Source organism: Balaenoptera physalus (genome assembly GCF_965194825.1).
Source record: "Balaenoptera physalus genome assembly, chromosome: 18".
NCBI lineage: Eukaryota > Metazoa > Chordata > Mammalia > Artiodactyla > Balaenopteridae > Balaenoptera > Balaenoptera physalus.
In genome coordinates this window covers 21,102,768-21,116,656 of record NC_138899.1, presented here as the reverse complement: position 1 = coordinate 21,116,656, position 13,889 = coordinate 21,102,768, and positions in this window count along the sequence as shown.

Sequence of the window (13,889 nt, the reverse complement as noted above, 5' to 3'; positions counted from 1 at the left end):
AGCAAAAAATGTCTATTAACTAACATTTTGATATAATAATAAATGTTATTTGAAATGAAGGGCAGATGTAGCAGATCATAATCTTCATGTGAACATCAGTCAACAAGTAGCCCAGGTGCTGGGAGATATAAATCGTAGTATAACCTAGTTGCTACCTATCATCAAGGAAATTATAGATTAGTGAGAACAAATAAAGAGTTTATTTGCATACATATGGTAAATGTCTTTTGAAATTGGCAGCAAAAAAAATTCAGTTTTCAGGATGGCATTTATGGTGAGTGCACTTTATTATGCTCTGATATTTGAAAATTGGATACTCCATGTATAGTGTGTACATTTATCATTTTCACTCCCTCTCTGTTAGTATGCGTGTGTGTGTGTGTGCACATGTGCTCATGCATATAAACTAGGCCGTCCATCTCCACAAATATGAGACCAAAGTTATTATATAGCTTTCTGTCATGTGAAAAGTAGTATCTGTAAGTCAAATGCACCAAAATTAATCTTTATGGACTTGAACAAAATATCCGTGGTCAAAATATTTTCTTCAAGAGGAACAAGTTTTTTCTTACATGTGACTTTCAAGGTCATAATCTTGGGCTTCAAAATTGCACTTTAACAACAATACAACAACAATAATAGGGGCATTTACAAGAAAAATTTTAAATAACAGAATTCAAACTTAGTATGAAAGGATGCTTAAAATAGTATAAATTCACAATATACAAGCAAATATATACATATATATTCTTTAAAGTAGCAATAAAACCATAACATTTCTAATTTATAAGTACACACATACTGACAAAAATTAATAGATAATACAGCAGAGCAATAATTTGAATTAGTAGTATGCATACATAATGTTCTATATGCATGATAAACTAAGTAATTTACACTAGAGTTTAATATCTCATCATTTAAATTGACTGTCCTGTATTTTTCTATAAAAGTAAACTTCACTTTAATATCTAAATATTAACTGTTAACTACAGACTTATTTTAAATATACCCAAATTATATTTTCATCATGAAGATAGTTTTAAGAGCTGCTTTATAATTTCTTTAGTGTATCAAAATATTTCACATTCAAACCTGACCTTAATTTCCCATACAGTTTCACTACAATATTTCATTATTTATGCTGTTGTAAAGACACAAAACTATGGTTTCTCCTCTATTCTGTCCTCCAGATCTTTTGGAACAATGTACGTGCATGAGTTTTATAAAATTCATTACTAGAAAGTGCTGTCTGGCATTTTCTTATTCCAGTAGCCAAAATAACTGGTGAAATCTGTAAGCCAGCAACCACTTCATCAATGGCAGACCCTCGGTGCTATAAATCCATAACTAATCAGGATCAGCTGATGATGAAGGCAACTTGTCTTGAACAATGTCTATTCTGGGGGGAAAAAACCTCTGCTGCAATCCTATGTAGCCTTCTCTAATTCTTGGCATTATAGTGTAGATTAAAACTATGTTGGGTTCTGTAATAACTAATAATATAACAACAAACAATAATAATAGTTAACACTTATTTAGTGCTTACAATGTGCTGGGAAGTATGCTAAGAAGTTTATGAGTAATCTCATTTAATCCTCACAACAAATGTAGGTATTGTCATTATACACATCCTATAGATGAGGAAACAGAGGCACTGATTTAAATAAATTAACCAATATTTTAAGAAATCACTAAAAGGCAGAGATGGGAATGGGAACCTAGGGAATGTTTATCCAAATACCTGTTTTTAATCCCTGCCCTATCTGTGAAAAAGTCATCACACTCAGTAGAAAGCAACAATGCAATCAAAAAGGACCAATACTTTTGTGTATAAAAACACTAAATGCATATGTTTTAATAAAGAATTATTGGATTACAAATGCAATAAAAATGTGCCTTATTTTAAGCCTGTTTTTTTCCTAACAATGTTTTGAAAGAAAAAAAGTTATACACTTCAGATTTTCGCTCAATCTTCTTATATTAATTATGTATCCTGGGGCTTCCCTGGCGGTGCAGTGGTTAAGAATCCACCTGCCAATGCAGGGGACACGGGTTCAAGCCCCGGTCCAGGAAGACCCCACATGCCACGGAGTAACTAAGCCTATGCACCACAACTACTGAGCCTGCGCTCTAGAGCCCGCGAGCCACAACTACTGAAGCCCGCGTGCCTAGAACCCGTGTTCCGCAACAAGAGAAGTCATCACAATGAGAAGCCCGTGCACCGCAACGAAGAGTAGCCCCTGCTCGCCACAACTAGAGAAAGCCCACATGCAGCAACGAAGACCTAACACAGCCAATACTAATAAATTAATTTAAAAAAGAAAATTATGTATCCCAAACTCCAAGTGGAGGAACATTCTGTATTTTAATTCTGTTAAAATGTTATCAAATTCAACACACTCACAAATAAGAATCCAAGATATAATGTATTTATAGTGCATTAGTTGATATCAGATATGTACAGATATGAGCCCCCTAACAGGAATGAAGGTGTTCTCAGCATGATCTAACATGCATAACTTAATATGCATGTAACCATAATTATAAGACACTTTAATCACAGGCCAATTTTATTTATTCCCAGAAAGTTAACCAAATTATTGACTTAATTTTTTTTCTTTCAGTGAACACATGGTAAGACCACACCTTAATAGGAAACCTATTGCTCACTTGCATAATGAAGTTTTTCAATAAACCAAGCTGACTTTTTTTTTGGATTTTGGAATTTTATTTTATTTATTTTTTATACAGCAGGTTCTTATTAGTTATCTATTTTATACATATTAGTGTATACATGCCAATCCCCATCTCCCAATTCATCCCACCACCACCACTTTCCCCCCTTGGTGTCCATACGCTAGTTCTCTACATCTGTGTCTCTATTTATGCTTTGCAAACCACTTCATCTGTACCATTTTTCTAGGTTCCACATATATGAGTTAATATACGATATTTGTTTTTCTCTTTCTGACTTACTTCACTCCGTATGACAGTCTCTAGATCCATCCACGTCTCTACAAATGACCCAATTTCATTCCTTTTTATGGCTGAGTAATATTCCATTGTATATATATACCACTTCTTCTTTATCCATTTGTCTGTCGATGGGCATTTAGGTTGCTTCCATGACCTGGCTATTGTAAATAGTGCTGCCATGAACACTGGGGTGCGTGTGTCTTTTTGAATTATGGTTTTCTCTGGGTATATGTCCAGTAGTGGGACTGCTGGGTCATATGGTAATGCTATTTTTAGTTTTTTAAGGACCCTCCATACTGTTCTCCATAGTGGCTGTATCAATTTACATTCCCACTAACAGTGCAAGAGGTTTCCCTTTTCTCCACACCCTCTCCAGCATTTATTGTTTGTAGATTTTCTGATGATGCCCATTCTAACTGGTGTGAGGTGATACCTCATTGTAGTTTTGATTTGCATTTCTCTAATAATTAGTGGTGTTGAGCAGCTTTTCATGTGTTTCTTGGCCATCTGTACGACTTCTTTGGAGAAATGTCTATTTAGGTCTTCTGCCCTTTTTTGGATTGGGGTGTTTGTTTTTTTAATATTGAGCTGCATGAGCTGTTTATGTATTTTGGAGATTAATCCTTTGTCCATAGATTTGTTTGCAAATATTTTCTCCCATTCTGAGGGTTGTCTTTTCGTCTTGTTTGTAGTTTGCTTTGCAAAAGCTTTTAAGTTTCATTAGGTCCCATTTGTTTATTTTTGTTTTTATTTCCATTACTCTAGGAGGTGGATCAAAAAAGATCTTGCTGTGATTTATGTCAGAGTGTTCTCCCTATGTTTTCCTCTAAGAGTTTTACAGTGTCCAGTCTTAAATGTATCTCTCTAATCCATTTTGAGTTTATTTTTTGTGTACAGTACTAGGGAGTGTTCTAATTTCATTCTTTTACATGTAACTGTCCAGTTTTCCCAACACCACTTATTGAAGAGACTGTCTTTTCTCCATTGTATATCTTTGCCTCCTTTGTCATAGACTAGTTGACCATAGGTGCGTGGGTTTATCTCTGGGGCATTCTATCCTGTTCCATTGATCTATATTTCTGTTTTTGTGCCAGTACCATATTGTCTTGATTACTGTAGCTTTGTAGTATAGTCTGAATTCAGGGAGTCTGATTCCTCCAGCTCTGTTTTTTTCCCTCAAGACTGCTTTGGTTATTCGGGGTCTTTTGTGTCTCCATACAAATTAAGATTTTTTTGTTCTAGTTCTGTGCAAAATGCCATTGGTAATTTGACAGGGATTGCACTGAATCTGTAGATTGCTTTGGGTAGTATAGTCATTTTCACAATACTGATTCTTCCAATCCAAGAACATGGTATATCTCACCATCTGTTTGTGTCATCTTTGATTTCTTTCATCAGTGCCTTGTAGTTTTCTGAGTACAGGTCTTTTGTCTCCCTAGGTAGGTTTATTCCTAGGTATTTTATTCTTTTTTTTGCATTGGTGAATGGGGTTCTTTCCTTAATTTCTCTTTCTGATCTTTCATTGTTAGTGTATAGGAATGCAGGAGATTTCTGTGTATTAATTTTGTATCCTGCAACTTTACCAAATTCATTGATTAGCTCTAGTAGTTTTCTGGTAGCATCTTTAGGATTCTCTATGTATAGTATCATGTCATCTGCAAACAATGACAGTTTTACTTATTCTTTTCCAATTTGTATTCCTTTTATTTCTTTTTCTTCTCTTATTGCCATGGCTAAGACTTCCAAAACTATGTTGAATAATAGTGGCGAGAGAGGGCATCCTTGTCTTGTTCCTGATCTTAGAGGAAATGCTTTCAGTTTTTCACCATTGAGAATGATGTTTGCCAAGCTGACTTTTTTATGATAATCCATTCAGTATATGAAGGTTTTATGCAAATGACTTGGAACCCTGCCAAAGTAGCATGGACTCTGTGGTTGTTAGTGGTTTTTTTTTTTTTTTTTTTGTATTTTTCAGAATAAATTAATTATCAAGTTTACTAAGCTATACATTTTTGTTCAGTCTAAGGTACACTGACTAAGGGGTCAGAAAATTGGGAGAGCTACCTAATTCTCCAATAAATGGAGGTCCACTTTGGTTAAAACATTTACATTATCTGGATCCTTTAAATTAGGGTGTAGTACTCCACAATCTCTAAGGGTCCTGCCAATTTAAAAATTAAATGCGACTAGCTTTCCACTTTTCTTCATTATTTCTCATACCCACAACTCCAAAAACGTGCTCAAAACCTGATATTTTTAAAAGCTTATATAGTTTTAAACTTTTAGATCACATAAAAAAATTTCTCTTGAAGTAAATCTTCAATAATTCATTAGGTTTTAGGAATCAGATCTTTATAGTATTTAGGGACTATTGATCGGCTAAGTGACTCAGCAATTAAAAACCAATACATTTTCAAATGGGTTTTTCCATTCAACCATATAATTGAACAGTTACCCAAAGGTAAGCTAATCCACTTACCTCTATTTCGACCTCACCTAAACTATTACAGAAACAGATATTTATAATCTCACCTAGAATTTTAAGATATTTTCAAAAAGTATATTTTTAAAGTAATTCAAAGTCTCAGTGACCATTATCTCTATATGGACATAGAGAATATATGGCTAAACATTTTCAGCAAAGTAATCATTTGTCCTAAAAACACCTGATAATAAATTGGGGTAGATTATCCCAGACTGAAAACCTTATTTGCAAATATAGCTTGCTTTTCTATTACTCTACTCAACTATATTACACATTGGGGAAAAAAATTCATTCTATTGATTTTATCAAGTATAAACAGAAACACAAAATACCTGTTCATGTGTGCATTTCTTCACTCATGCATGCTCTCACACACTCATTTCTCCCCAATACTGCTTCGCAGATTCTGGTTTATGCTGCAATTACTACGATCCTGAATCTTATGCATCCACTGCTAGCAGGTGTCTGCAGGTGTTTGCCTACAAGAAGTTCATTGACAGTTTATTGCAGTAAGAGTACTTTCTAGTGAAAATTAGCTGCAAAAGCACTGTAGGCTAAGTAATGTAGGACAATGATGCTTCATATGCTGTGAATGCATAATTATTTATTATTGGTGAGGAAAAGATTCATCATTCTTCTGTGACCTTTTTTTCCATGGAGAAAACTAGTTATCAAATTCTGGTTTCCACAGATATTGTCAGTGCACTGGAAGGACTGCAGCTGTACCATGAGTCTCATGGACATTTAACTTCTGACAGCTGTGAATGCTTCTTTGTGAATGCAGACATTGCTCTTTGACTCAGAGTTTCTGGAAGAACTCCAAGATGCATTCTCGAGCACTGCTGCAGGCTCTCTGAGTGCATATTAGGAGAAGGTGGTCAGAAACGTCATGAATTGCTAAAGTGGACAGATACTTTTATTGTTTTTACACACATGTATTTCAGCATGGTTATAAGTAGATGAAGTGATAGCCAATGATGATTCTAATATTTATAAATGTTCAATATTTGGAGATTCATAATTATGGCAAATCATCCCATTATAATTTTACTGACATTGAGGAAATGCTGACATACACAAACACTCAAATATTTTCTTTGAGTTTTATGGAGGTTTGCTTGTTCCATTCAAAATTAAATTGGGCTATTTGATAAAGATGATTGATAAATTAAGGTCAGATGTTTAAAAATGATAAAATATTTATTATTTTATTTAAAGCTATTTGTAAGTGGATGTTGGTTTTTTGTGATTAATATTTTCATGAACTAAAGTGATTTATCACTTATTAAGAAAATTAATTAAATCATGGGTATCTCATTGTATGTATTAATTTGAAAAAATTTAGAAAATATGTGTCATGCCAATTTTCAATTTTCAATTATTTTTATAACAAATTCATGTCACAAAGGACTATGGGGTTATATCTCTAAACTTATGCATGAAATTGTTGGTATGAATCCTCCTCAAAGGAATCATTTTAGTATTTTATTATTTATTTTTCTTAGGAGGTATATAATGCATGCTCTGACTCCTTTATTAAATGTAAAATAATAATTAGTCAAAAATTCAAAAATAGGGGAAAACTATTATTAGAGACTTTTTTACTTTAGGAAAAATTATACTATAAATATTCAAAAAGTATTGTTTTAAGAACCTTATGTATTTGGGTTACTGTGATAATAACTTCTGGTAGTTAATAATGTCTTTGATATTCTTAAGGTAGATCAATATAAAGATGGTTTATTTATAAATATATTTCATGACCAGTTTAAGATATATTTTATTATGGTGTTATTTTAAAGAGTAGTATTATGTATTAATAATTTGGAATGTATTCTTATTGTTGATTTAGAATACATCTGACATTATAGAAATGATGAATCACTTAGAAAGTGTCTTAATTGAAGCTGATCATTAAGTATTGATATACATTAGTCTCACTTTTTCTTTAAACTGAAATAAAAGTTCAAAAGTGTGCATTTGAATTGGCATAGTTAAGTTGAAAAAATGGATACTGAGAGTCCTTGAAATTCTCTCATAGTCTGGAGCTGCTATGTACTGTCTGTATGAATTACGGAATATCATCAACTACCTTGAAACTCAGTTTTCTCATCTGTAAAGAAAAACACCTCATAAAGTTGCTGTAATAATTACATGGAAGAATGAGACAATCTACATAAAATAGCTACCAAATAGTAAATGAGTATATGTATGTTGTATGCATGCATACATTTTATTTACCTTTGATTTTGGATTATAAATGGAGTATAAATTGCCTGATGATGCTTATGTTAACTGTGGTTGGTAAATCACATTACAAATTGAAAAATATAGTCAAATAGATTCCTATTTTTTGCGACAAATCAATTTAGGCCTCCCTTTCTCTATATACTATAATACTTCTAAATGCTACCATATCAATACTATAAGGAAATACTTTTAAATTTAAAAGTACCTAGAAATAAATTCATGAGTATCTTCAAATGGGTAAGTGGCAGTGTAGTCATTGATCAAAGTCTGCCTGCATAGCAGTCACTACTTATATAATATAGCAATTAAGGACGCAGATTGATTGTACAAAAAACTGTGCATCTTATACTGGTGATTCAAATCCAGATTAGTTTTTTGTTCATTGGGATATGTAACAATCAATTAAAATTGCAGCAAACATTGAAATATGTCATATGACAATAACTATGAATCTAGTGTCACTATAAAAGCTTCACTAGATTGATGGAATATCTTTGATCATGGGATAAAAAATGCATCACCTTAGATTAAACAAAAACTGAGCTGCCGCAGATCTGTTTTTCACAGAAGGTACACCATGCACAAGTGGGCGTTGGATTGCCAATATTTATTTATATGACGATAACTTTACGTTTTAGGAGAAAGTGAATAATTTATAATCTACAATTTAAGAGTAATAATTATATGTTATTTTTCTTCTAAGGAGATTACATTTTAATACTTAACATTTGATTAACCAGTGTGGTAGTCTTATGGTCCATTGAAGAGAAAGAACAGTGAATTCTTTATATATTAAAACCTGTGATCTACCCAGAGAGGTGTCATCATAAATGCACGTGCACAACTGATGCAAAGCCAGAGTCAAGAATGGGGTTGAGATCTCTGAGAGCCACTCTACTGCTCTGGATCAGGTGGCTTCCTACTTACTTTGGACTTACGCTCTGAAACAATTAATGCTGCTTTTGAAGCTATACTGATTCTTCCCACAGTGGAAATATAGGTTAATTTTATTACCAATATTTCAGATAGATTGATTAAAAACAAAACAATCTCAAAAATTACAATAATTTGTTATACTTGGAACTGGTTACCAAGCTATTACATCTTTGTTTCAAATATATAAGTATGATTTTATTTAAACTGAGATTTATTCAGATCTTCATGGAAATTAGAGGCCCTATTTGAATTCAATAAATTCATTAATTACAATTTGCTGTCCAAACTCTGCCTACATTAATTGTGCAAAACACCACTAAACTTCCAAATAGAGCTTTTGCATTCAAATAGATGGAATGCAAGGGTTCAAGTGCAGTTTTTTTACTGACTGCCTTCTCTGCATAAAAAGTCTCTTTTAGAAAACTCCTGAAGCAAAATACCTATTTAGGACTTTCTTTTCCAGTTCTACTAACATCCCACTGTGTGATCTGGAGAAAAGCACTTTAGAGAGTACTTCATCATGCATAAAAAGGCACTGATCTTGTAATAAAATTCTATCGATATAAAATAATCTATCTTTCCTTCTTTATAAGGGTGTAATGAGGATGTAATAAGGAATTTTGAAATGCCTGTAAAATGCCTTGAAATCTTTAAAAGAACGGTAGAGGCCCTCAACTCAATGCAATTTAACAGAATTGAATAGAGACCCTCAACAGAATGCAAATCAGGCCTCTTGCCAAATATGAATCATAACGGTCCTTATTTATTGAGGGTGTCATAATCACCATCATTAGTTATGAGTGCAGCTGTTCATATTGAGTGAATTTCCAAGGTATCCCAGAAACTGCACAAGAAACACAGTTTCAGTCTTCCAGGGATTTGTATCCCAAAACTGCACTGTTCAATATGGTAGCCATTCGCCACATGTGGCTATTTAAATTTAAATAAATTAAACTTTTAAAGATTAACATTGTATTTCCTGTATTTACCAGTCACATTTCAATTACTCCGTAGTAATATGTGGTCAATGGCTATCATATTAGACAAACAGGTATAGATTACTTCCATCATCACAGAAAGTTCTATTGGAGAGTACTCTTGCAGAGGCTTGACAAATATATGCTACAAGAAATACTATTCAAGCATACAATTTATGCAATAGTATTTTTATTTATTTTATACCACTTATTTTGAATAGAGAATGCAGGTGGTTTATCAGAAAGTCAAAATATCTCTGAAATCACCCAACCATCCTGATATGAATCAACTAATTGTTTTATATCAAACATAATAGTGTTTAACACAATATAGGTACTATAAAAAATGTGTTGAATAAATAAACTTGTAAATGGGTAAGTATTTCTTGTGTATACAAAGAATTTTTTGGAGCTCATTTTTCTCACTGTTAAGGGGGTAACAAACAATAAAATGCTGTTCTCAATAAGGCATGATAATCTAGTTCAGAAAAGGAGAAAACTTTAAGCAGTTACTTGAACACTATGCTACAGCAAGTGCTAGATAATGCAAGAGAATGTTCAGATAATCAAATCTTTAATGTTGGTTAGAGGGGACAGGGAAGTTTTTTTGTTTCTTTTTTTTTAAGACCTATTATAATATTTTAATTTATAAAAATTCACATGTAGTATTGAAAAGTCTTCATTGTCTTAGCAAAATCAGAAAAAGTGCTATAATAAAATGCTGTCATTAAAAAACAAACAAACAAACAAAAAAAAAACCCCTTGATTTTCTAGTTAAGCCTTTGCCTGATACCACTGTTGAAATTATATCACTTTGGGTTGTGTATGATATCATCCAAACATAAAGATATAAACTTTGTGTGCTAAAACGTGACTGACAACAACAGGACCGTTAAGATTTCACTTTAAGATCACACTGTACAGGGACTAAAGCAGAGACGGGAAAACAGAAGTTTCATAGATCTTTCTTAGGAAAAAACCCTTCAAAACCAGCCAGCAACAGCCGCTAAAATTTATATAGCGTTTACTAAGTGCCTGCAATTTCACCTTAACCCTATGAGGTAGGTTCTGCTATCATGGAAGTTGTTTTTTTTTTTTTTTTTTTTTTTTGATGAAGAAAGTATCTACAGGGAATTCTCTAGAACAATAGATAAAAGAATGGTAGAGGAAGTGAAAAGCCAGTTAGTTGAAAGGGCAACACAAACCAAAGTTTTGGAGTTGGGAGAAAAGCAGATTTATTTTGAAGGGATAAAAGGATTATGGGAGTCTCCTGTTGAATGAAGGATTCCAGTTGATAAAAGTTGAATAATGTAAGGTTAATTTAGATATTCTCATGCAAGCCATGACCCATCTTAAAGTATTGTGAGGAAACTATGTGTTAGGATGATTAATTGTTTTTCTCGGAAAAACCAGAAAGGATACAGAAAATCTAGGCATAACATAATGCTTGTTTGGACTTGTTTCCTAGAAATGACTAGAGATATTTGAGAACCAAGAACTCATGAATTCCAAGAGACAGATCATAGCTGCAGGAGGAAGATACACAGAAAAGCTTATCTGGCTCTGTAACGAAACTGCTTCTTTTCCACAGGAATGTGCATATTTCAGTGAGTGAATATAAGCCAGAAGGCAGCAGGCTTTGTTCTAATGGGCCCGATATTAGTTTGTATCTTTAAAATATGTCACAATTACACACTCATCTTTCTGTAGACAGCAGTGAAGATCTGCTGCTGACAATTTCAAGTATAATTACTTATCTTCTCTAAAGAACCATTTTGATATTTCCCTTCACCCATCAGAGTATCAAATAAAGCTAATGTTGCCAGTACACAGCATGGTTCTGTATAGTGAAGATAACAGAAGCTAGCTTCTATTAATTACAATTCTATTAATTAATATTGCCAGCTAGAATTGAATGTCACTTATAAGAGCTATGAAGAGAAACCATTTTAACCAATTAATTTACACTCATATTTTTAGAAAGATATTCAGTGCCTCCATTGATAGCAATGTGTCATAAAAAATAAAATAGTTCGAGTACTATAGGACAGAAATTAATTTGGTAAAATCATCTTCAACTCTTCATCACTTCTCATATCATTCTTCCAAATATTATCCTTATTTCTGAAGTACATATTTTTTCTTTTTAATTTTTTATTGGGAATGTGAATGTAAATTGAAATGTTCTGATAGTTAAAAAAATATATATATGGTGAAAAATAAATTTCCATTCTACTCAAGATTTCCCAGTCTTCCAAGAGGCAATCGCTATTGCTGGATTTGTGTATCTTTCCAGAAAACTTCTCTTTTCTCCCTCCCCCTCTGTCTCTCTCTCTCTCTCTCTCAGTTTCGACAAGGTACATAGATGATGCTATATATACTATTAATAATGACAGAACTGTATTCCTATATACACTGTTATTACAGGAAGAAAGGTCTTCCAAGGTATGGATTGATGTGTACCACTTTTCATTTAGTCAGACATGTAGGCCATTCTTAGTCATTTACAAATGCAAGCATCTGTTACAAGGAATATCTTCTTATATATCATTTTGTGTACTTAACTTCCGTACACCTGTAGGCTACTTTCTGAAAATATGATTGTTCAAAAGATATATCCATTTTAAATTTTGGTAGATATTTACAAGTGGTCCTCCAAAGAGTATGTTTTAATACCTAATTCTGGCAAAAAAAAAAAAAAATCAGAGGGTATTTACAAGGAACTATATGAGACAGGAAGAAAATTGTCTATTTTTTGCACCTCTTTCTTTTATGCCTCTGAGAGCATATTCCTAAGACTGTAAATAACTAAGCTTATAAGTGAATAAATAATCTTGGTAAAATTAGTTTAGCCGGCCATTTCGGATTTGACAAATATCACTGCATCATATATTTAACTGCTGTAATTCTAAAAGTATCAAACTAATCAAAAACATATGCTATACAGTTATTTAGTTTAGCAATTGCATAGAGAAACAATCATAAATGATGACTCATGTTTTCACCACCAGGAGAAACTTTTCTCCTTTCAGGGATATGTGGTATATGTAATTTCAATTTCAAAGACATTAAAAATATAACTTAAATCTGAAAAAATTTTCATTTATTAAATAAGATAGTATAGTCTTCTCAGCCATTACCATAACACAAGTAATCTATTCAAGCTAATTTGGGAAGAGTCTGGAATCTAGCATTAGAATTCTGTAATCCTAACTCACCAGTCAGGCTGACAACAACAACAAAATACAAGGTCTACTGGCTTTAGATCTCAATGATGTTGATTTGTACTCATAAAATCTCATAATTATTACCAAAGAATTTCCTTGTTTATAATCTCTGTTAGACTGTTGCATGAGGGACTATAATTCCAGACTAAGCATTTTACTATTCTGAAAAACCCACACAGTGATACACAAATGTAATATGATGAGATATTTTAAGAAATGCTTTTAACATAAGAATTCCTCCAGAGTCCGTAAGGCACTGAAACAATAATTCCAGGTAATAATAAATATGAATTCACAAAAATGTATGGTCAGTTTCAAGTGACAAATATGCTAATCGTGGTTTGAATTTAAATTTTAATATGCAGGTATCAAATTATGTCCATAATTTGCACTAATTATTGACAAATATATTACTACATATGAAATGTATTTATAATGACGCTAGATCATGAGCTAATTATGATATGCATAAATATATTCATAAACGTTCAAAGATTCTCAGCTTTTCACATCCATCTCAATCAAATAATGTTTAATTCAGTGTCAATGACCTTAAATCTGGAGAGATGTATTTGATCAGACATTTAATTTTCTAGTTCCTAAGTGTGTTTATGTAATCATATGTGTGCGTTTGAGTGTTGTGTGGTAGCATGTATACATATCATATGACTGTATATTGTTGAATATAGACTAAAACATGAATATGTTTGTTCGTGTAGATAAAAACCTTGCTCAAATTTGATCAGTTACATGATTCATTTATTTCTTTTCTAGGCAATAATCAACACTCAAAGAAAATAGGAATCTACACACTAATAAATGAGGCTCTTCCTTATTTCTATGATGTTTTCCTTCCCCATTCTTCTGTTCTTATCTCTTTATGTCTCAGTATTTTCTCAAAATTCACTTTCCTGCAGAGTAGCTTATAGAGACACCTAGTGGTAAACTAATGGCGACTTCTCAGGCCATCCTTAATATTGAGTTAATGGCAGAAAGTTGTCATTGATTTATTTGAACCACAAGAGGTAAACTGGA